The 26185-nt window shown below is 40.0% G+C and overlaps 2 long non-coding RNA genes across 3 annotated transcripts; one reads left to right on the plus strand and one right to left on the minus strand.

The window, feature by feature from the left end:
- Window positions 1-2261: 2261 nt before the first annotated feature.
- Window positions 2262-4552, minus strand: LOC146234363 (uncharacterized). Its single transcript, XR_014741737.1, has 4 exons — window positions 3742-4552; window positions 3403-3583; window positions 3143-3301; window positions 2262-2930 (listed from the first exon to the last, which is right to left on the minus strand). It is a non-coding gene; the product is annotated as an uncharacterized LOC146234363 (long non-coding RNA).
- A 7326-nt stretch (window positions 4553-11878) lies between these two features.
- On the plus strand, window positions 11879-25522 carry LOC146234364 (uncharacterized). Of its 2 annotated transcripts, none has more exons than XR_014741836.1 (6): window positions 11879-14791; window positions 19452-19502; window positions 20118-20153; window positions 24682-24825; window positions 25092-25166; window positions 25365-25522. It is a non-coding gene; the product is annotated as an uncharacterized LOC146234364 (long non-coding RNA). The 2 variants fall into 2 exon arrangements; XR_014741835.1 differs by lacking the exon at window positions 11879-14791 and adding an exon at window positions 15335-15688.
- The last annotated feature ends 663 nt before the right edge of the window (window positions 25523-26185 follow it).

Raw genomic sequence — 26185 nt, forward strand, 5'->3', positions numbered from 1 at the left:
AAGCTCCCTTTAAGAACGCCATTGTTCTACGTCACAGAGCTCTGCTTCCAGCCAGGGCGGGAAATATGACTTACATTTGTCATTTAGCAGATGCTCTTATCAGATTTTCTGCTCTTATCCAGACTTACATTCTTTGTACATTGCGAGCTAATGCGGTGTCCAGTACTTCGCTATAAATAATTATGTTAAATCGAGACCACAAATATGCAAATGTTTGTCACGTTTAGCACTACTGCTGTAATGTAAAATTTTGGCCACTTGGGGGTGTATTTAACGTTGAACAGGGTGTTTGTGTGTGCTTGTTGTGACATTGCCCATTATTTTCAAATACTTTGATTTGAACACGTCTGTTTGTTTATGATGGACAAAAAGTATACACTAATCGTATTATAAATAATATACTTTATTTATAGGGATATGAAACCTATGGTCCAAAATCAGATGAGTCAGATGGCTGAACGGTGAGGGAGTCGGGCTAGTAATCAGAAGGTTGCTGGATCGATTCCCCACCGTGCCAAATGACGTTGTGTCCTTGGGCAAGGCACTTCACCCTACTTGCCTTGGGGGGGAATGTCCCTGTACTTACTGTAAGTCGCTCTGGATGGTGAAGGTTCAGGGGAGCAACTTTTATCTATTACTTCTATACTAACTATGACAGTTTGTCTTAACAGGGAGTCACCCCATTACAGGGCCCCCTGTCTCATATCACCAAACTGTACTTCTTCTAATCCTACCTGTATCTACTTTTATAGACATTGTCTGTTTTAATATTGCAAAGCCAAGTCTGTCCGTGCCGCACAGGCCCACTTGATCAGACAACCCAATGCTAAAACCAAACAAATACTACTACTACTTACCCAATGCAGCTATCAGATATTATGGCAGACCATTTGGCTTAACAGGGAGTCACCCCCTTCTGTCTCATATCTCAAAATGGTCCATTATGAATATCCTCAAGCTACCACAAATATTACATACCCATTGCAAGACTACAAACCTAAATAGGTTCCTTTCACAGATGTCCGAGCTGAGGCGAGAACTTCAGCTCTTCTATCTGGATCTAACCCTGACAACCATTCCCAGGACCTATTCTGCTTAAACATGACCATACCCTCTAATGCTATTTTACTTGCCCTGAACTTTGATCTAATCAAATAATCAAATATCCCAAAATCCCTCTCGCATGAAACATTTGTTTTGGGCACTGATCTGAGGACATGATACTGATCTTCAGACACATCATCATACCGTCCATGTTCCAAGTGGTCCGCTACCAACCTACAGCAAACTTTCACTAAACCAGCAAATACAAGTTTTAGAACTTGTTGAGTCATAGCATCAAACTCTTCTGACGTCGACTCCAACAACTTATCTAAGATGGGTCCTCTGTGGATGTCTACATCCTCAAACAGAGTGACCTCACCCTTCATAAACTGCCTGCTGTCTGCCTGCCACTCTCTAAGCTTTATAACAGGCGTTCTATACCTATCATTCATTGCTAATACATGTTCAGTAGGCAGGGCCTCCCATATATGGGAACACTTTCTGGGGCCCTGCCGTGGTGAGGCCCAGCCGCGATGCCAGCAATAATCATGTTCGTCCTAAATATTTTAAGAAATTATAACCAATTTTATTTTGAACTGAAATACTCACGATTAGGGCCTACTTAAAAAAAGCAAACATAAACATTGTATTGTTGGCTTAACCGGTGAAGACCTCACCCTTTGTAACGAGTGGTGCGAACGCAGGGTTGGACCAAGTGTTGATTATTAAACAGAGTCAGGGTACAGGACAGACTACACAACATAACGCTAGACCAAGTTAGCCGGTGACAATGCTACACTGTCAGAAATAATGTGCAAAATTTGTACCTTAAGGGGTCCAACAGCTTGTCACTGGGGCAGTACCCTCGAAGGTACACCAATTGTACCCCTTTACAAGGGTACATACTTGTTCTCTTACAGTTTGTACCTTTTGGGAACAAATGTGTACCCCTGGGGACAATAACGGACCTAAATGCTCTAGGACTAAAATGTATCCTTGGAAATGGTACACATTAGGCCTTTAGAGGGTACTGCCCCAGTGACAAGCACTTTGTACCTTGTGATGGCAAATTTGTACTCAGTACAACATGAGAAACAGTCAAAAATAATTTTTTTAAAACTTTATTAATCTTTTTTTTTTTTACATTCATCAATTACTTTTGTTACAGTTTTAACATTAACTCATACAATTGTAAATTACTATACAATTGTGTCAGTATCACATTACAATTTATATGAAAATATCACAGCAAAAACACATTTTGTATCAGAATGTCAAAATTACATTTTTTTTAATGTAAAATACATAAATGCAACACAATACATTTACCAATATATATTTTAACTTGGTAACCTTTCAAGTCACACATTAAATGTATAACAATGGATTCCTAATAATGTAAAATAGATCAATGCAAAAGAACATTCCACTGAACAACAGCTTTTTACCCTTTTCCCGTTTTAAGACAATCATTTTAAGACTTTCAAATGTTTCTAAGGCTAACATACAACTTATCATCACTATTGTACATGTCCAAGGACTGAAAGTCAATTTCTTGTCCCGGTCTTATTACACTCCATTGAGGATCAACTTTGACTGTATATGCATGCAGGTGTGAATCATAACACATTGGGACAAGAAGCTTACCACAAAGAAGCCACAGTGTGTCAATATTGAAAATGTATTTGATTAAGAAAAAAAGAGGAATATTCTCTGCATGCACATAATCAACAATGAATACATCTTTACATGCATATTTTACACTGTTAATAATGACCCCTGAAACACGCTGCATGCTATGAAATGTGCCTTCACTTCCATATACACTAACAATACATCTCTGTAGCGCTAATGGTAGTGATGAAAATGGGATGTTGTTGGGATACCTGTAAGAAAGACTAAATTAATGAAATAAAGCCATTTATACTCTATCAACACACTGCCATTTGAAGCACACATTTGGCCCGCATCTTAACTGATTTACATTTTCTCACCTCATAATACCTATCTAGTTGATATTACTTTTATGCAATGATAGTGACGACAACAAACATGGGTTTTCTAACATGTTACATAAATAAAAGACATACTGACTTACATTGTGTGTTCTATAACTGCTTCATACAGAACACGAATGATTGTATGTCGATCTTTGCTGGACTTCTGACATGCTTCCCTTTTGTCAAGTCTGGTCTGAAGATCTCTCGGGAAAGGAGGAATAAGAAAACCAAGAGGCAGTCTTCCACTTGCCTCATTTCTTATAAGGGATGGGGAAGGGAGGGATGAAAAACACAATTCTAATTAGCAACCAAGGCAATAATACATTCATTGTCATACTTTAAAGTATAAAAAACCTACCTGTCTGTTGTCAAAGGTTGCTCAGTGTTAACATCTGGCACTGGTACTAAAGTAAGTGTTACATGCTGTAGCTCCTGTACAAATGTGTTGAATTTAAGTTGCTTTTTAAATGACCCAGAAAAAAGAAATGCCACCATATGTTCGGTCAAGCAGCAGACTGTCTCTCCATCCACTTCATTGTCTGAAAAGAATAACCAAAATAGGCATGCACAGAATCATTTTTCAGAAGAAATTAAGGTTAGAAATTAAAGAAAATAAATATACACATCCTGTAGAAAAAGCAAGGTTACTTTAACATGCAACATATAACGCACTATATCAACTTAACATCAACGTTACCTTTGAATCTTTGTGTTTCTTCTTCAGTCAGAATAAAACCGGCATCCTTCAACTTCTGGAGCAGCTCCTCCGTTGAAAACTCCATTGTTCTCTACTTTTCGCGCCAGAGACCGTTGGGAGAGGCAAAGTGCTACAACCACTGCGCATGTGTGAACTCCCTCATTCAAAAGTCAACATTCAATGTTGCCTCGGAGATAAATATTTTTTACTGTCCAATTCTTATATCGCTATTCATTGTTGATTTCACAGAGTGATTTTAATTCAATGTATTGTTTTCTAATAGCCTAGGTAATGAATTTGATAACTGCGTTATTTCCTTGACAGCCCTGAGGCACAAGCCATCCCATCCCCCAACATAATTTTGGTCACACCATGGGTCACACTCTGACATCTTTCTTATTGTACCCTAAATGTTCGAAAAACGTTACAGGCATGAACCCTTTCTCACGTTTGTACCCTTTCAACCTAGAAAAAGTACAAATGTGTACCTTATGGATCAACTATGACCCTTTAGGGGTACAACACCAGCAGTTGTACCACACAGAACATAAATGGACCTCAACCGTACCTTTATTTCTGACAGTGTAGACAATGGTTGTTGTTGCTTGCTTTCCAGTCAACTTCGAAAGATGCTCCCAACCAGGCTGCAGAGACCATCGATATATCTATGGCAGAGACGAGCAGCAGTAGCCACGATGCTAGCCAAGAGGAAGCTAGTTAGAGCAAAGCTGACACTGAGAAAGTGCATGTTCTGCATTGCTCATTGCTCTGAGGATATTCTGCACTTTACCATAACCACTTAACTGTGGCAGGAGGAGAAAGGTCCTTAAGTAAACTCAAAATCATAAAAATTACTTGTGCTCCACAATGAGCCAGGAGAGGCTCAATCATAATATTTGCCATTGCGTGTGAAATGGCTAAACAAGTTGACTTCAAATACATTATAAAAGACTGCATCCAGAAAGACAAGGAAGATAGCTGTATAATAGGCAAAGATGAAGACAGGTAAATTGCATTTTATACTAGAAAATGTGGTGTGAGTGTGGCTGATCTCGGTGTGTCAAATTGTTATTTTTATGTGTGTGTGTGTCTGGCCCGGCGCCACACAAGTTGTTAAGGCCTCTCAGTTATATTTATTAAACTTTATGTTTAAGTTTTATGTATAAAGATGTATTTGTTTTTCTATAATGTAGCTCCCATCACTGAGTAAGTCTCTCTCAGTTAACATATGTTTTATGTAGAGAGAGAGAGAGCACACACGTACATGCGTTAATAAGTAGCCTAAAGACCTATTAGTGGGGCCCATTCACTGAACCTTTTCAGGGGCCCAGCCATTTCCATGGGCGGCCCTGCCAGTAGGCCTACAGTGTTTGGTCATTTAAATTCTCTCTCTGTTTTGAGCTCTGCATTTAGCTGCTCGAACACTTGCAAATTCCCTTTACATCCAACTTCAAGGTGATCTATGTGCAGTAGCTCAAACACCACACCGAGACACGATTATTTATCACTAACTCTGACTAAATGATTGAATCGTTTCATCAGTTTACTTACAGCAGTATGTACTCTGTTCCATATTTTATCATCAAAGTAATGTTCGTGGAGTTTAAAGTTATTTGTAATTATATTAAACGTTACAAGGTGCACTGGCATTTGAAATACTAGGTTACGCTACGCGTGATAATGTCGATCATGATCCCATTTGTTAAGGTTTCTAATGGTAATTTACCACAAAATGATACCTAAACTTTTGCAAGTGGCTATGTGTTGCTCCCCCTCACCTATGAATGCAATTTCAGTAGTTCTTGTTTTTTTTTATCTGCCATAGAATTTCTTTTCCATTGATTGCCAGAAAGAAAGAATATTCGCGCTTTAAAAAAAATAGTTTTTCATTTCCTGACAGACAAAAAAGGTAATGATTGGTTCCGATTTGTGCTACGTGACAACAACATTTGCATATCACAACCATGAATCATTTCGGTAGAAACATGTATTTAAAAAGTCACCAAGAGAGTGGGTTTTATATTACCAACGTTTGTTTTTTGATCTGCACACTGTAAATATACATGTAAAGTGTCTAAAATATATATGTTTTAAACCAGTAACCATGACCGATACTTGCATCCACATACGGGTATATATAGTACGGCTAAAAGCACCACGTATAATGTGAATCAGTTGATTGAGCATTGAAAGCAGGCTAGCATGAATCAAGCGCGGGAGTTACAGAGGCTCATAACGTCTGACGTCACAGGTTTCTGAAAGACTCATTCAGGGAGCCAAAACATAAAATGTATGTCTTTCGATTTTCTTTAAAATTTGACTGAAGACGTCTTTATACGTAACCTAGCATGTCAGGAAGTGTCAATGTTGTGCCGACATGCTGAAAAAAGTTACATGGGAAAAACCAACCTTTTTCTCAATAGAACGTTCAGATTTCAATGCATTCCTATGGGATTTTCATCAACATGACTTCAACTTGATTTTTCTCAAAATGTAGCGTTATATGTTTTAATATTGACTAAACATACCTTATTTTGAAGAAAACAACCTAAACTTTCGTTTAAGATATGTCTCCCGGTTGTGCCGACCTTCTATGAAAGGTAGCCAAAGCAACAAAAACTATAAACATTATTTTCATATACTTTCTCAATGTGCATTGCAACCAACATTTAATAGCATTAAGGGGTAAGTGTCTACATGTTAACTGGCATGTTTGTTTTTAATATCTCGCTAGTAGTCGCTAGTTATAGAGCTAAGAAAAGGACGTGGACCTTAAAATTCCGGTGCCAGATTTCTCAGTGGCGTTCTTAGCTACATTCAGGCTAACTTAGCATTCGATTCAATGCGTTTGCTACCGGCATTCCACAGTATTTGACAGTTGGTTAGCCTTGGCCAAAAATGAAGCGTTCTATTGTCCTCCCTACTCATGGTCAAGTGAACGCACTCAGTGGTGTAGTAGAACAAAACAGTAGCATTAGCATAGTAGTTAGCAAGAGATATTAGATATTATTATTATTATTTCTACTAGCCGCTGCATAACCCCAAACACAGCTATGGAACTGGCTAATATTCTACCTGCTGCACTAGAAGCACTGGACGTCCCAAATAAATCATTAAATGTAGGGAGGACAATAGAACGCGTCATTTTTGGCCAAAGCTAACCAACTGTCAAATACTGTGGAACGCCGGTAGAAGACGCATTGAATCGAATGCTAAGTTAGCCTGAATGTAGCTAAGAACGCCACTGAGAAATCTGGCACCGGAATTTTAAGGTCCACGTCCTTTTCTTAGCTCTATAACTAGCGACTACTAGCGAGATATTAAAAACAAACATGCCAGTTAACATGTAGACACTTACCCCTTAATGCTATCAAATGTTGGTTGCAATGCACATTGAGAAAGTATATGAAAATAATGTTTATAGTTTTTGCTGCTTTGGCTACCTTTCATAGAAGGTCGGCACCACCGGGAGACATATCTTAAATGAAAGAGTAGGTTGTTTTCTTCAAAATAAGGTATATTTAGTCAATTTTAAAACATATACATTTTGAGAAAAATCAAGTTGAAGACATGTTGATGAAAATCCCATAGGAATGCATTGAAATCTGAACGTTCTATTGAGAAAAATGTTGGTTTTTCCCTTGTAACTTTTTCCCGCATGTCGGCACCACCCTGACACTTCCTGGAAAGCAAGGTTACGTATAAAGACGTCATCAGTCAAATTTTAAAGAAAATCGAAAGACATACATGTTATGTTTTGGCTCCCTGAATGAGTCTTTCAGAAACCTGTGACGTCAGACGTTTTGAGCCCCTGTAACTCCCGCGCTTGATTCATGCTAGCCTGCTTCCAATGCTCAATCAACTGATTCACATCATAGAATGTGCTACTAGCCTTATTATATATACCCGTATGTGGATGCAAGTATCGGTCATGGTTACTGGTTTAAAACATATATATTTTAGACACTTTACATGTATATTTACAGTATGCAGATCAAAAAACAAACGTTGGTAATATAAAACCCACTCTTGGTGACTTTTTAAATACATGTTTCTACCGAAATGATTCATGGTTGTGATATGCAAATGCTGTTGTCACGTAGCACAAATCGGAACCAATCATTACCTTTTTTGTCTGTCAGGAAATGCAAAACTATTTTTAAAAAAGCGCGAATATTCTTTCTTTCTGGCAATCAATGGAAAAGAAATTCTATGGCAGATAAAAAAACAAGAACTACTGAAATTGCATTCATAGGTGAGGGGGAGCAACACATAGCCACTTGCAAAAGTTTAGGTATCATTTTGTGGTAAATTACCATTAGAAACCTTAACAAATGGGATCATGATCGACATTATCACGCGTAGCGTAACCTAGTATTTCAAATGCCAGTGCACCTTGTAACGTTTAATATAATTACAAATAACTTTAAACTCCACGAACATTACTTTGATGATAAAATATGGAACAGAGTACATACTGCTGTAAGTAAACTGATGAAACGATTCAATCATTTAGTCAGAGTTAGTGATAAAGAATCGTGTCTCGGTGGGGTGTTTGAGCTACTGCACATAGATCACCTTGAAGTTGGATGTAAAGGGAATTTGCAAGTGTTCGAGCAGGTAAATGCAGAGCTCAAAACAGAGAGAGAATTTAAATGACCAAACACTGTAGGCCTACTGGCAGGGCCGCCCATGGAAATGGCTGGGCCCCTGAAAAGGTTCAGTGAATGGGCCCCCCTAATAGGTCTTTAGGCTACTTATTAACGCATGTACGTGTGCTCTCTCTCTCTCTACATAAAACATATGTTAACTGAGAGAGACTTACTCAGTGATGGGAGCTACATTATAGAAAAACAAATACATCTTTATACATAAAACTTAAACATAAAGTTTAATAAATATAACTGAGAGGCCTTAACAACTTGTGTGGCGCCGGGCCAGACACACACACACATAAAAATAACAATTTGACACACCGAGATCTGCTACACTCACACCACATTTTCTAGTATAAAATGCAATTTACCTGTCTTCATCTTTGCCTATTATACAGCTATCTTCCTTGTCTTTCTGGATGCAGTCTTTTATAATGTATTTGAAGTCAACTTGTTTAGCCATTTCACACGCAATGGCAAGTATTGTGATTCAGCCTCTCCTGGCTCATTGTGGAGCACAAGTAATTTTTATGATTTTGAGTTTACTTAAGGACCTTTCTCCTCCTGCCACAGTTAAGTGGTTATGGTAAAGTGCAGAATATCCTCAGAGCAATGAGCAATGCAGAACATGCACTTTCTCAGTGTCAGCTTTGCTCTAACTAGCTTCCTCTTGGCTAGCATCGTGGCTACTGCTGCTCGTCTCTGCCATAGATATATTGATGGTCTCTGCAGCCTGGCTGGGAGCATCTTTCGAAGTTGACTGGAAAGCAAGCAACAACAACCATTGTCTAGCATTGTCACCGGCTAACTTGGTCTAGCGTTATGTTGTGTAGTCTGTCCTGTACCCTGACTCTGTTTAATAATCAACACTTGGTCCAACCCTGCGTTCGCACCACTCGTTACAAAGGGTGAGGTCTTCACCGGTTAAGCCAACAATACAATGTTTATGTTTGCTTTTTTTAAGTAGGCCCTAATCGTGAGTATTTCAGTTCAAAATAAAATTGGTTATAATTTCTTAAAATATTTAGGACGAACATGATTATTGCTGGCATCGCGGCTGGGCCTCACCACGGCAGGGCCCCAGAAAGTGTTCCCATATATGGGAGGCCCTGCCTACTGAACATGTATTAGCAATGAATGATAGGTATAGAACGCCTGTTATAAAGCTTAGAGAGTGGCAGGCAGACAGCAGGCAGTTTATGAAGGGTGAGGTCACTCTGTTTGAGGATGTAGACATCCACAGAGGACCCATCTTAGATAAGTTGTTGGAGTCGACGTCAGAAGAGTTTGATGCTATGACTCAACAAGTTCTAAAACTTGTATTTGCTGGTTTAGTGAAAGTTTGCTGTAGGTTGGTAGCGGACCACTTGGAACATGGACGGTATGATGATGTGTCTGAAGATCAGTATCATGTCCTCAGATCAGTGCCCAAAACAAATGTTTCATGCGAGAGGGATTTTGGGATATTTGATTATTTGATTAGATCAAAGTTCAGGGCAAGTAAAATAGCATTAGAGGGTATGGTCATGTTTAAGCAGAATAGGTCCTGGAAATGGTTGTCAGGGTTAGATCCAGATAGAAGAGCTGAAGTTCTCGCCTCAGCTCGGACATCTGTGAAAGGAACCTATTTAGGTTTGTAGTCTTGCAATGGGTATGTAATATTCAGACTGTATTGGGTTAGTAGTCATTTGTTTGGTTTTAGCATTGGGTTGTCTGATCAAGTGGGCCTGTGCGGCACTGACAGACTTAGCTTTGCAGTGTGTCATTTAGCTATCGGTATGTAATATTCAGGCTTTGTGGTAGCTTGAGGATATTCATAATGGACCATTTTGAGATATGAGACAGAAGGGGGTGACTCCCTGTTAAGCCAAATGGTCTGCCATAATATCTGATAGCTGCATTGGGTAAGTAGTACTAGTATTTGTTTGGTTTTAGCATTGGGTTGTCTGATCAAGTGGGCCTGTGCGGCAAGGACAGACTTGGCTTTGCAATATTAAAACAGACAATGTCTATAAAAGTAGATACAGGTAGGATTAGAAGAAGTACAGTTTGGTGATATGAGACAGGGGGCCCTGTAATGGGGTGACTCCCTGTTAAGACAAACTGTCATAGTTAGTATAGAAGTAATAGATAAAAGTTGCTCCCCTGAACCTTCACCATTGATGCAGAGGTGCCCAATTGTCCTCTGAGAGCTATCAACCTGTAGGTTTTTTTCACAGGCAATGACTACATTTTGGACCATAGGTTTCATATCCCTATAAATAAAGTATATTATTTATAATACGATTAGTGTATACTTTTTGTCCATCATACACAAACAGACGTGTTCAAATCAAGGTATTTGAAAATAATGGGCAATGTCACAACAAGCACACACAAACACCCTGTTCAACGTTAAATACACCCTCAAGTGGCCAAAAAATTACATTACAGCAGTAATGCTAAACGTGACAAACATTCGCATATTTGTGGTCTCGATTTAACATAATTATTTATAGCGAAGTACTGGACACCGCATTAGCTCGCAATGTACAAAGAATGTAAGTCTGGATAAGAGCAGAGAATCTAATAAGAGCATCTGCTAAATGACAAATGTAAGTCATATTTCCCGCCCTGGCTAGAAGCAGAGCTCTATGACGTAGAACAATGGCGTTCTTAAAGGGAGCTTGACAGCTTCTCGGTGCCACAAAACTCAAGGTTTAAAGCGGTGGAACGTTTCAAAAAATGACCTAAAATCACGCCTAAAAACTGGATTTGTGAGAAAACTAAAAGAGGTAACTGAAATCTGACTTCGGATTAGTTTAAGTTACGTTAGGTTACATACGGAATTGAAAGAAAAACGGAGCAAAACTGATAGGAAATTTTTGGTCTGTCCTCCCTATTAAATGCTAAAACAAGGGATCTGAATTTGGTTCTTCAGTTATCCCTAGATTCTGTTGCCCCACTCAAACCAAGGAAAAGAAAAGACAAGAAAATGGCTCCATGGTATTCAGAGGAAAGCCGCACTCTCAAGAGGTCCACTCGAAAATTAGAGCATAAGTGGCGTACCACTAAATTGGAGGTTTTCCGCCTGGCCTGGAAGGACAGCCAAATTGAGTAAAAGCAAGTCCTCATCAGGTCCAGATCAGAATATTTCTCGAAATTGATTAGTAAGAACAAACACAACACAAAGTTCCTATTTGATACTGTTGCAAAACTCACTAAGAAAAGTACACTCTGTGTTAGTTCAGATCTCTCTCCCAATGATTTCTTAGGGTGCTTTCACACCTGACATGTTTGGTCCGTTTCAATCGGACCATGGTCCGTTTTCTCTGAAAGTACGGTTCGTTTGGAGAGGTGAGAACACGCATTCGAACTCTAGTGCGGACCAAACAACCGAACCATGGTCCCCTTAAAAAGATGGGACTCGGTCCGGTTCCAAGTGAACCATGGTTCGGTTCGCTTTAGGTGTGAACGTAATTGGACTCAATATTGACCTATTCCAGGAAGCAAACCAAAATGTAGTGCATTGTGGGTTGAAAAAGGAATTTACACTTGGCGGAGACAGCCGTTCATTAGCAGCGAAATTATTGAGGGAAAGCGTGGGGCAATGATGAAGTGAAGGAACGGCAAATATGGTCTGATGATCATATTGCAGAGATACTTGTGGAGACAGAGTAGCGAGGTATTTAAATGATTTAGTGATATAGGCCTAGGTACTGAAATAAAGCGTCAATATTGCACAGTGGACCAATGTTGGTTGAAAGTTACAAACTTAGACAGCTAAAAGTGCGTGATGTTCTATGGAAAAGTGGTAGCTCGTCAGACGAAAACATATCATTCCCATGGTTTGATAACCTGGATATAATCCTGAGTAAAAGACCAACGAGCAACCCAAAAAACGTGGTCGTGCAACACCAAATAACAATTAAAGATAGTATTGCGATCGCAATACGCTGCTGTTGCTCCATTGTTGTTTGTGACAAGGAAGTGATTTTCCCTCACACATTTTCTGGCCAATAGATTAACAACCTGTATGACCGCGTGTCATAGTTTTTTTTTATGTCAGTTTTTTTTCAAACGTTGGTTCGCTTAAAACAGGACCGTGTGAACACTAACCGGACCTAATGAAAAATGCAACAAAGTAGCAACTCATCCACTGATTCGGACCAAGCAAACGGACTAATAGGTGTGAAAGATTTCTTTGACCAAAAAATCTATGCAATAAGGGACAAACTACAGACTAGGCCTGGAGGAGTGGCCATCAACACAGAATTTGACTCTATACCCAGCATGCTGCATGTTGAGGCTCTTACCCACTTTAACCCTATTTCTATGGAAGCGTTCATCGAGCTGGTAGATTCCTCGAAACCCATCAGCTGCCTTCTTGATCCCCTCCCTGCCAAACTTTGTAGGGAACTTCTCCCTATTATTGGACCTTCCATGCTTAGTATTATTAATGAATCTATTGTAACTGGACAAGTCCCTGACAATTTCAAACAAGCTATTATTAAGCCCCTTCTTAAAAAACCAAACCTGGATCCAGGTTGTATTAGCAACTATAGGCCAATTTCAAATTTGCCATTTCTCTCCAAAATTTTAGAAAAAGCTGTGGCACAACAGCTAACTGAGCACCTCTCCTCAAATCAGCTTTATGAACCTCTCCAGTCTGGATTTCGTCTTCACCACAGCACTGAAACTGCATTAGCTAAGGTAGTCAATGATCTATTATTAGCCTCTGACGCGGGCTCTATCTCTGTTCTGGTTCTTCTAGACCTTAGTGCAGCATTTGACACTGTGGATCATGAGATTCTCCTGGAGCGTATGGAGAACTATGTTGGGATCTCTGGTACTTCACTTCAGTGGTTTAGATCGTATCTATCTGATAGATCACAATATGTCCACTATGATGGTTGCTCATCCAGGAGCACTACTGTAAAATACGGAGTACCACAGGGTTCAGTTCTAGGCCCTCTGTTATTTTCACTCTATATGTTGCCTTTAGGAAACATAATTAGAAGCTCTGGGGTAAATTTTCACTGTTATGCAGATGATACTCAACTATACATGTCCATAAAGCCTGGAGAATTTCCACATGCTATGGAAAAATGTGTTTCCGGGTTGAGAACTTGGATGACAGCAAATTTCCTTCTTCTTAATTCGGATAAAACCGAGGTTCAAATTTTTGGCCCTAAAAAATACAGAAATAATTTATCCAATCTGACCTTCAACTTAGATGGTGTCAAAGTATCTCAAAGCCAGTTGGTAAAAAATTTAGGAGTCACATTGGACCCAGACCTTTCGTTTGAGTACCATATTAAACAAATCACCAGAACTGCATTTTTCCATCTACGCAATATTGCCAAAATACGAAAATTCCTCTCAAAGGATGATGCTGAAAAACTAATACATGCTTTTGTTACGTCCCGATTGGACTACTGCAGTGTGTTGTTCTCTGGCCTCCCAATTACCTACTTGAAAAATTTACAGCGGGTACAAAATGCTGCTGCTAGACTATTGACAAAAACAAGAAAGTTTGATCATATAACATCTACTCTTATCTCTTTACACTGGCTCCCTATCCAAGCCAGAGCTGATTTCAAAGTTTTACTACTAACTTACAAATCTCTACATGGATTGGCATCACTGTACCTCTCCGGTCTCCTTGCACCCTATTGCCCCGCAAGGACTCTAAGATCTCAAGATGCCGGCTATCTGGTAATACCCAAAATTAAGAAAAAAACTGCTGGAGGTAGGGCGTTCTCATATAGAGCACCTCTTCTCTGGAACAAATTACCTGTCTCAATTAGGGAGGCTGATACTGTTTCGACATTTAAAACTAGATTAAAAACGTTCCTGTTTAGTCAATCCTATGATTGTTAAATGTGTGTACTTTCTATGTAAACCTGGGGTGTGCGTTTGCCTATGTGTGTATCACATGTAACTTTTAAATTTTAATTTTAGCTTGTGTTCACACTGCCCATTTAAATGTTACAAATAAAGTAAACCTGTTATTGTATATTGTTACTGTAATAGTTCCGTTGCTGTATATTTTAATTGTTATAGTTTACTTGTTGGAGTTTACTAGTTGTTTCCCCTGGAACAGATTTCATGTTCCAACCAAGGGGGGCTGTCGCTGTCTTGGTGTGTGGGGCTGCATCAAATACCCTCTTAGCTTTGTTAAATTGCTGCACAAGTCCACACTTGACCGGTGGGGATCTCATTCTATTACGACTGAAACTGTTAGCTGCTCCTGGTATTCTCTAATCCCTGTTCTCCTCTCTGTCCCCCCCACACATCCCTTGTGGTGTGGGGGGTCTGAGCTGTCAGGACCTGCCTGGTCGTCGGTCTACCAACGCTGGACCAGGTCGTCAACCGGAAACCAGCCTCCATGACGGCCAACAGCGAGTTTCCAGGTCCCATCCAACGTCTATAAAGCCGAACAATGGATTTTTGGTGTTTCAAAACCCAGTGACACTGTATGACTATGTTTAGCTTGTGTTCTGCTCCTCTCTCTTGCCAACCGTCTCTGGAGGAGGGGATCCCTCTCTGAATTGCTCCTCCCAAGGTTTCTTCAATTTTTTCTCCCGTTGGGAGTTTTTCTGGGAGTTTTTCCTTGTCTTCCTTGAGGGTTTAGGTTGGTTGAGGGGCAGTTCTATGGGCGTATGTGAAGCCCTCTGTGACATGCTTGCGTGTAAAAAGGGCTATACAAATACATTTGATTTGATTTGATTAGCAGCAACTTCAGAATTAGTAGTTCGTAGTGTGGCATAAGATATAGCAGTATCAGTAGTGGTAGTAGTTGTGTTGTGGTGCTCTTAGTCTTTTAATGAGACGAGTTGACTGAATCGCTTGTCTTGTCTCCACTAATCAGCTAATACCAATCACCTGTGTAAGAGACTGGCGCTTGTTTGTGTGGTTGCCACGGTGATGGTGCAGCTATGGCTGCTAATGCGCTGAGGGCAGAGAATACCAGAAATTTAGCAAGAATCCACACCTCAAACAAGTTAACCTACACGCAAAACTATACGTCCAATCCAAAAAATGAGGATATTTTCCGAGACCCAAGACTCTCCCGAAACCAGACATGTCCTTTTTAAATTCTGTGCGGTCAGAAATACGACTCTACCGGCAGTTTAAAAACACGTCTACTTTCGAAATTCTCTGACGAATTTTATCCACCTCTCCATTGAAGTTAGTGAGAGAATTTGAAAGGCTGCTCTCGCTTCAAGGCTCAAAGCTGAAAATCTGTCAATGTGAGCTGTTTAGTAGTTACATTGGCTGAATGAGGACAAGTTTTCCTACATTTTAAGGTATAACTTGTTTCTGTAAGTTAAACTATGTGAACGTCTGAGGAATTTGTTTGACAATTTAGTTGAATATCAGAAAAAGAGCAGCTGGCTGCTCAATCATAAAAATCAAGAAGGAGCTACATTTTTTATTTGCACAAAAACCTTAATTCTTTAAAAAGTATAAAAGTGAGAAATACCAGAAGTCATAGCCATCATCTCCTGAAGGAGCTGAACGTTTTGATACAAAAATTGTAGGAATCGGTGAAAGTGTGCAGGACTAGTTAAAGGCCAAAAAACGGCGGAAGAACTGAGAAGTTGAAAAGCAATAGTGAGAATGCTTAACAGCATTCTCACAATAATAATAATAATATATATGTGATATGTGCTGCTCTGTCAACACTGTATACGGTGGGGACGGTGCGCTGCTGACTTCGACGGGGGACGTCCTGGATCGGTGGAAGGAATACTTTGAAGACCTCCTTAATTCCACCAACACGTTTTCCGACGTGGAGGCAGAGTCTGGGGACATCGGGGGGGGCCCTCCTATCTCTGGGGCCGAGGTCGCCGAGGTGGTTGAAAAGCTCCGCGGTGGCAGGGCCCCTGGGGTGGACGAGGTCCGCCCGGAGTTCCTTAAGGCTCTGGATGTTGTAGGGCTGTCTTGGTTGACACGACTCTGCAACATCGCGTGGACATCGGGGACAGTGCCTCTGGACTGGCAGACCGGGGTGGTGGTTCCCCTCTTTAAAAAGGGGGACCGGAGGGTGTGCTCCAACTTTAGGGGGATCACACTCCTCAGCCTCCCTGGGAAAGTCTATTCGGGGGTCCTGGAGAGGAGGGTCCGCCGGATTGTCGAACCTCGGATTCAGGAGGAGCAATGTGGTTTTCGTCCTGGCCGTGGAACAGTGGACCAGCTCTATACCCTCCGCGGAGTCCTGGAGGGTACATGGGAGTTCGCCCAACCAGTCTACACATGTTTTGTGGATTTGGAAAAGGCGTTCGACCGTGTCCCTCGGGGGCTCATGTGGGGGGTGCTCCAAGAGTACGGGGTACCGGATTCCCTGATCGGGGCTGTCCGGTCTCTGTACGACCGGTGCCAGAGTTTGGTCCGCATTGCCGGTAGTAAGTCGAACTTGTTTCCGGTGAGGGTTGGACTCCGCCAGGGCTGCCCTATGTCACCGATTCTGTTCATTACCTATATGGACAGGATTTCTAGGCGCAGCCAGGGTGTTGAGGGGGTCCGGTTTGGTGACCTCAGGATCGGGTCGCTGCTTTTTGCAGATGATGTGGTCCTGTTGGCTTCATCGGGCCGTGACCTTCAGCTCTCACTGGAGCGGTTCGCAACCGAATGTGAAGCGGCTGGGATGCGAATCAGCACCTCCAAATCTGAGGCCATGGTTATCGACCGGAAAAGGGTGGAGTGCCATCTCCGGGTCGGGGAGGAGATCCTGAACCAAGTGGAGGAGTTCAAGTATCTCGGGGTCTTGTTCACGAGTGAGGGAAGAATGGAGCGCGAGGTCGACAGGCGGATCGGTGCGGCGTCCGCAGTGATGCGGGCTCTGCATCGGTCCGTCGTGGTGAAGAAGGAGCTGAGTCGAAAGGCGAAGCTCTCTATTTACCAGTCGATCTACGGTCTCTATGGTCACGAACTATGGGTAGTGACCGAAAGAACGAGATCGCGAATACAAGCGGCCGAAATGAGCTTTCTCCGCAGGGTGTCCGGGCTCTCCCTTAGAGATAGGGTGAGAAGCTCGGTCATCCGGGAGGGGCTCAGAGTAGAACCGCTGCTCCTCCGCGTCGAGAGGAGCCAGCTGAGGTGGCTCGGGCATCTGATTAGGATGCCTCCTGGACGCCTCCCTGGTGAGGTGTTCCGGGCACGTCCCACTGGGAAGAGGCCCCGGGGAAGACCCAGGACACGCTGGAGGGACTATGTCACTCGGCTGGCCTGGGAACGCCTCGGGGTCCCCCAGGAAGAGGTGGTGGAAGTGGCCGGGGAGAGGGAAGCCTGGGCCTCCCTGCTTAGGTCGTTGCCCCCGCGACCCGATCCCCGGACAAGCGGAAGATGACGAGACGAGAGACGAGATATATGTGAGATAACAATGGTTGTGCCCTTGCCGAAGGCAAAGCACACCCAATTAGTGAAGAGTTAACATGTTTGTCACTTTAAAATAATGGTCCACATCACAAGTAATTCCTACAGGATGACAATGTAACACTTGAGTAATTAGTGAGGAGTTAACATGTTTGTCACTTTAAAATAATGGTCCTCATCACAAGTAGTTCCTGCAGGATGACAATGTAACACTTGAGTAATTAGTGAGGAGTTAACATGTTTGTCACTTTAAAATAATGGTCCACATCACAAGTATTTCCTGCAGGATGACAATGTAACACTTGAGTACTTATTGAGGAGTTAACATGTTTGTCACTTTAAAATAATGGTCCACATCACAAGTAGTTCCTGCAGGATAACAAGGTAACGCTCGAGTAACTAGAGAGGAGTTAACATGTTTTTCACTTTAAAATAATGGTCCACATCACAAGTAGTTCCTGCAGGATGACAAGGTAATGCTTGAGTAATTAGTGAGGAGTTATACTGGTTTTCACAAGTAATAGGCCTATAATAAGTTTAATTTTATATTTGACACATACCGTACAGGCATACATTTCTGTGAGGCACTAGTGATATTCTAACACACATTGTAATCTGAAAGATTTGGTTTTGCGCTTATCGCAACATAAATGCAGGATGCAAATTGTTTTTGACAAGAGAATATCAATGTTTATATTCATATCCTTAAGAGAAGTCCTCCTCAGGCGGCTACTGTAACATGAATGTAGGTCTTTGGAGTCTGAGACATTTAACTGACACTCAAGCTCATACTTGTAAACTAATTCAATCATGAGAGTGTCAGCATAATTTCCTAATTATAAAAAATGTTAAACAAATTATCATTATTTGTATTACACTTTGTTAGTAAGTTTGAAATAAACAGAGAACATCCGTCCATCCTTTGGTAAGAGTAATGGGGGGATATAATATTCATAAACTGGTTTCCACAAAGAACCCATTTGAGGCACAAGCTTCTGAAAAGTTATGACCATGTTGAGAGTAAAACAACAAAATTTTTCACTTTTTAGACATGTTACTTTTGTGATCAGTAATTAATTGGTTATTCTTTCTTAATTGGTGATAGTTCACAAGTAGTTCTCAGGAGGATACATTTATTTAGTAATAACCAAATACCTACCAAGGAACTACCTTTGTTGTAAATTAGCTATTACTTACTGCTTAGTTAATCTTGGTTCAATATTAGTTAATAGTATTAAATTTGGTGTTAATGTAGAACTACCTATTACTTCCTGCATAGCTACTTGTTAACAATGGACCATTATTCTAAAGTGTTACCAATAAAAACGTTGATAACACTTTAGATGAGCTCACCAAATTCATAATTTATTAACCAATTTGCTATTAGTTAAGGGTTTGTTCACTATTAGTTATTTATTGTTCATACAAAATGTATCATTAGTAAAGCATTAGTAAAGCATTAGTAAAGCATAACCCTAAACCTTAACCCTAAACCTGAACCCTAACCCTAACTGTGTGAACAAATGCTTTACTAATGATACATTTTGTATGAACAATAAATAACTAATGGTGAACAATCCGTTAACTAATAGGTAACGAATTGGTTGATAAATTATGAATTTGGTGAGCTCATCTAAAGTGTTACCAAAACGTTGTGTATTCGTGTGTAGTTTAATAGTTACATTTTAAATTTAGACACCTGGGCAACAAGAAAACACAGCAGCAGGCATCTCAGTGGCAGCTATGGTAGGTGGTCAATTTCTTTGTTTTTGATGGATTATTCTTTTGAAACTAATCTGAGCTGTGTTTCCCGACAACGATGGATCGTAGCAACGATCGAGCAAAAAACTAAACCATCGATATTTGTTACGTGCGTTTCCCAAATATGCTCGTAAGGAGTAGGGTAACCTATGCGCTTTAAAGAATTACAAATTTTCAAGAGACACTTTAGCTACGATGTCTTTGGGAACGGCCCGTAAAACTAAAATTCGTCCTACAATGGATTCTACGATCAATTTAGGCTTACAACGCTTTCGGGAAACGCAGCCCTGGACTACTTTTCAATCCCAAAAAGATGTACATTTATGCAGATTTTTGCAGGCACAGGACATACCTATGTCAGACAAGGCAGCCAAGTCAGCAACGTGTTTTTAGATTCATGTTATTTAATGGTTCTTTTACGATTCATTTTGGATTAATTGATGCCCATACATCTCAAGTAAATTCTTAAGATAGTGTTAACCACAACTCCTTGATGCCTTAGTATTTTAATGTTGATACTGAAATTAAGGGATAGTCCTGCATTTCTTCTATGCCCACAGAGGAAATTAATATATACCTAATTTTTTAATCACTTTTCAGATACCTGAACAGAGCCAGCCTTCTGAGCCAGCGCAAGTAAGTTGTAGCTTGTAGAATTCCACAACTTCACTCATTGGGCACTTTATGTACACTTAGTGAAAACTAATTGTAGTACACCACTCCTGTATAAACCTTAGCTTCAGGAATGTTAGAATATTCAGTATTTGTTAAAAACTAGTTTAAAAAGATGTTGATTCAACTGTGTGGTAATTTTGGATGCTCCAGTTTGTGGTGCTGTTGGATTAACACGTTTATATTACTTTGACCACCCCGTTTCAGTCAATGAAAGGGACATATTGCTGGACTGGTGTATTACACTGCATTCATTTTTGCTAGTACCTTATAAAGTGGCCGGTGAGTGTACATACACAAAACAGTATGCCCATAATAATAATTCAGCAAAAAATCACTGTCTCAGATGGCGTACTTCTGTCAGTACACTTTCATGCAGTGCACTGTGTGCTTGCTTGTAAGGTGTGTACATTTCAACCAGGGATGGAAATGAGCACCCGCCACCAGCCAAATGCGGTTGATTTTGTGTTGTGGCGGGTAAACTCGCTTCACTTACCGGCCACCGTGGCGGGTAAATAAAATGATTACACGGCTGTTCTTAATGCTGTAGAATAGGGATGGAGATTTGAACTGATTTCACTATTCGAATAGTATCCGAAATTATTTTCGAATATCCGTATAATCTATTTTATTAATGTGGTTCCATTATGTAATTAGCCTGATGTGACGCAAAGCATACAGTAAACACATGAACCCCCACACATTCTGGCAATAATTGGGAATGTTAAACTATTAGATTAAATAAGGGTTGAATAAAGAAAACAAATGAAAGATCAATTTATTAACATGACGAAAAGACAATGAACTTGAAAAAACGCTGCGTCTTCAGACCTATAGGCTCTTAATTTGGCGGATAAGCGATTAGCCTATTATTATGTGAAATAAAAAGTAGGCTACATTGGACTAAATTAAACACATTGGGTAGGCTATCCTCCATAAAAACGAAAGACACACGGAGAAATATTGCATATTAACTTGGATATTAACTTGGAACCGGAATCCTATAGGATACGGTGCGCCACCACACATTGCGAACATAAACAGCCGATTACGCTAGCTCTACATGGCTACTGGTAAGAAAATAAATAAGCCACAACTGCATTAGCCATACGCATTTTTATTTAGGAGAATTAGCATGTAAACATGCTCAGGGGAGAGGGTAGTACGGAGTCGATTTACGAGCAGGCCGGCGTAGAAAAGACTGCAGGAACTGAGGTTGTTGCGTGGTACTGCTTAGCCAGGACACTATGCTTCTTGTAGCGCCAAATGACATGAAAGGAGACTCGCAGCAGAACGCAGGCGTAGCCTACCTTTTTTGATGGTTTTCATCATTTTCTAACGTCACAACTATTAGAATTCACAACATGATGCAACAGTTTTTCAATAAAAACAATTTTTTAAATCAAACTACGCTCATAAGTATTCGAAAAAAGTATTCGAATACTAACTTACTTTAGGATATCCGGATATTCGATTAACCCCGCCCATCCCTACTGTAGAATGCCCCTTCACTTGAATGGGGCTTCCCAACGTTCTGCGGTCAATTATTTTTCGATAACTGACCGTTGCTATGTATAACTGACCGCTGTCAAGAGAAGTGGCCTTTTTGCCTCGGATTCACGTCTTTCGTAGCACTCCGCAATTAGTCCAGTAACTTTTCAACCCCAGCGTACTCCGTTGCTTAGCGACGTCAGCTGATTTCAAGCCTAAAGAATGTTCAACGTCTATAAAGTTCAACGTCTTTGGCGAACTATTTCCCTGCTGATCAACACAACGAATGGTAACATATAAATTGTAATAAGACACACTGTGTTAAGTTATTTTTTGGGCAAGTAGCCGTGTAATAAGCAAGATAATGTACAGAACGCCGTTGTCATTATCGGGAAAATAAGCCCCTTCAGAGCGAAGCTACTACGCTCAGGAAAGCACCTCTGAAACTTCAGAATCTGATTCTGATGAGCAAGAGTAAATTATACTGGGAGTGGGGAGGATGGGTGGAGGAATGTTAGTTTGTTGTTTAATCTGCCCTACTCATTTAATTAAATGTATATCAGTTTGTGGTTTGTGTATGTATAACAGAGAAAGAGAAAGTGTCAGTGTTTCATTGAGACCTGAGATTAAATAAACTACTCTTGTAGTATTAATTTTCACATGCAGTTACACATTGTCGGTTAAAAACAAGAAAGTGGCTGGTAAAAACATTGAGTGGCTTGGAGATTTTGAAATTACATTTTTGTCCACCGGCCACTGTGGCTGGTGGACCAAAAATGTAATTTCTATCCCTGATTTCGACATAATAGTGTCGTCTCATATCGAACATCAAATCAGTGCACTTAACGGAAATGACGATTGGAACATTTAAATGTAACTTTTAGTGCTGTCAGTTTAACGCGTTATTAACGGTGTTAACGCAAACCCAAATTAACGGCATTGTAGCAGAGAGTCCACAGACAAAGCATGGTACCATCCACACCTTTCCCCTACCCCCCGACGAGGAAAGGGTCTTTCCCCCTTTGTCCTTATCTCCCAGAGCAGGAGCTTCAAAGCCCTGACCCAGCATGGGATCAGGAACAGAGACCACATGGTCTCACAGTATCAGACAAAGGATTATAAGGAGGAACTTTCTTGTGTGGATTTACAAACATATTCTCAAGGACTACATGGCTCATGGACACTTATTCAATGACAATAGTCGATGTGTTGTAATGTGTGTTTTTCTCATTTACCTAGAACGTTGTTTAATTGATGTTTGATTATAACTCCCCTTCTGGTATAGTTAAATCAGTCAATCTTGGTATCAAAATAATTGTATCATACTAACAAAACCAGTTATGAACGTTGTTTTGTTATATTCTGAAGTTTTAAGCATTCCATGGACATTTGAGATAACGGAACTCAAAGCTTTCAGCCTCTTCACACCTCTGGGCAAGTCCCAGGACGACGCCCAGGTGGAAGTAACTGACCAATGAGAGAGGTCACCTTCACATGGATAAGCCCCGTTCTTTGGAGTATAAAACCCCCAAAAGTACAATCACCCCCGCTTGTTCGTAGGATTAACCTGAGGTGAACGCGTCACTCTCTAAACTATTCCTCTTAACTTGCACATTCACTGAGCGCCCGGAACTTTGACGAGAGATTCCGTTTTCTATTCGTTGGACATAACGAACCATTGACTCCGTTCTTCAAACCGACAAAAGTAACTGCGATTTGCAATATTTCTTACTTGTGACATATTGGCATGTTGTGATTGAATTGTTGATGTTTGATTGTATTTCACAAATGATTTAACTTAATCATCGTTAGGTCAGTTTCCATTGATCGTCCATTGTTACTCTAGAAGCCTCTTCCTCTCTACCTCTTCCTCAACTTCTCCCCCTCCCCCTCCACACGCGCGCTACGCAACCATTTTGTAGTGCGTTCTCATTAGAATTTAGGCCTACTGTACTGCTTTAGCCCAACTTACCCATAAGTCATCTGGTATGTGTTCACTATAATTACATTCTCTTAAATAAATCATTGTGTATAATACTCGCTTATCTCTCACGTAATATGATCTGCTCTACTTTCATAGAATTCCCTACTTAAGATTAGACTTACTATTACGAGTGCTATTATTCAATATTATTAAATAAGGTTCCTCTGCTCCTTTCACAAATCAGAGGTGGTGCCCCCAAGAACTACTATACTTTAGTATAAACTAAGTATTGCTAGTCTTAAATGTGCAAACCAAGCTACATCGTTAATTTTTTTATTGCGCGATTAACGCTCTTTTTGGCCTAGCAAACTTTGTAGTTTTTTTCACATGCTGTTGCAACAACTACCGATGTTAGAAAAACTACAACACCACACTGGATCTAGCTAGACCGGAAACAAAACAACAGGCACACCACACACACTTGTTTGGCTTGCGAGCCGGTTAAAGAGTAGTAGCAAAGCCGGTTACGGATATTAGACATTCTCTGGTAGTAGGCTAACGTTACGTTTTGAGTGGATGGCGAGCGTGAGACGCCGAAATGGATGCCAAAAAGATTCTGAATGGAAAGTTTACTTTTAAAAAGTTGCCAAATGGTTCCATTGAAAAGACCAAAGTGATCTGTGTGTTTTGTTGTTGTAAACTGAGCTATCATGGCAGCATGTCCAGTCTGAAATACCACTTGATGGCCAAGCACACAGCTGATGCGAATTCTCCACCCCCTCGTCAAAGCCAGGCGATTGCAGTGTTGTTTAAAAATATATATATATTTGCACGACGCAATCCGAACCACTTTTCCAAAAAGAAAAAAAGAAATTGAAGGACAAAAAGAAATCAAGGGACATTTAGAATAGATAAAAATGTGCGATTAATTGTGATTAATCGCGAGTTAACTGACATTAATGCGATTAATCGCGATTAAATATTTTAATCGTTTGACAGCACTAGTAACTTTGTTACTGTCCCTATTCAACAGACATGGTCGATTTATGACTGAGTTAGTGTTTATTTCCACTTTAGTTGAAATTGGGAAGAACACGCATATACTATGCAACAAAAATGCCTGGAAGGCAGCAGTCCATGCATCAACTGCAACAGCTATGGTCCGGACTCTGCTGCTAGGGGTGTTTCCAGTGGACGTCCTCCTTCAAAGTAACCTCAAAGGTATTGTTTCCTTTGTTCATATAGGCTTCATATAGGCTGCATTAATAAAATAAAATGTATTTATGTCAAAAGATGAAGGGTGGGGGAGGGGTTGGGCTTAGACCTTCACCGAGGCCATATGCTGTTTAGTGCAGTATTGAGGTCCTTGAAAATTGGCCTGTAGTTGTTACGTATTCCTGCACACAGACAGACAAACAAATAACTACACCAAAAACAACCCTAATGAAATCTCAGAAATATTCTGTACTATTTATACTTTGTCTTAGGTGGAAAATCCAGAAGGGATGAGACTGATCTGCAGCAGGAAGCACTGGACTCCAACACCCTCAATGTTATTTTTGGTGAGATGGCAATTGATTTAATTAACATTCAGTCAGGTGGTGATAATGTTACAATGTGAAATGTGATGTTAACACAGTTACACACTCAGTTGCCAGTTTCTTAAATATACTGAAACAAATGCAGTTGCTAACTATGCTGAAACACTGATCTCATCTAATAGCTAAACCTAAACAAAGTGTTTATCCTTCTACCCCCAGACGCATTGTTGAAGAAATTTCCACAGGCCACCAAGGGACAACTGGGTCAACTCAAAAATAGCTGAGCTCAGATAAAAAAAGAAATAAATTAAAATAAAAATGTTTTAAAAATTTAAAATGTGTTTAAATAAATGTAAAATTTTTAAAACTTATATGAACATGTTGTTAGTAGTAAATATATTGACATATAAATTCACATTTTTTATTAAAATATATTTTCAAAAATATATATTTTGATATATTTAATTAAAATATATTTATTGGGGCAATTTCGAATATTTGCATGTATTCCAAAAAACATATATATATATAAAAAAATATGTATTTACATATATTTAACTAAAATATATTTATTGGGCCAATTTCGAATATTTCCATATATTCCAAAAATATATTTCGAAATATAATTCAAAAATGTATTCTGAAAATATGTTTCAAATATATTTATTTTGTGTATGGGCTATCCCCGGTAAAGCGGAAGTGCAAATACAATGGAAGTGCAAAAAGATGAAAAAAGTGGGCTGGGCGGAATAAGCTGAAGGGAGAACCAGAGAATGTCTTAGTGGAACTGAACTGCGATTAGACACAGTGATATTATAATAGTATATACGTTTAATGACATAAAAAAATATATAACATACAACTATATGCCATATTCTATTAATAATCGAAATCTCTAGTGTGTAAAGTATATACTTAAAAAGAACTGGGCGCCGCCATGTTTAAATGACGTATACATCTGACGTCACAAGAATGGTTGGGCTCAATTTCAACCCACGAAACTGCATTGAAAATTGAAAAAAACGTCCCATCATACCAAT

This window comes from Hypomesus nipponensis, chromosome 23 (genome assembly GCF_054491055.1).
Source record: "Hypomesus nipponensis isolate SF chromosome 23, ASM5449105v1, whole genome shotgun sequence".
Lineage (NCBI taxonomy): Eukaryota > Metazoa > Chordata > Actinopteri > Osmeriformes > Osmeridae > Hypomesus > Hypomesus nipponensis.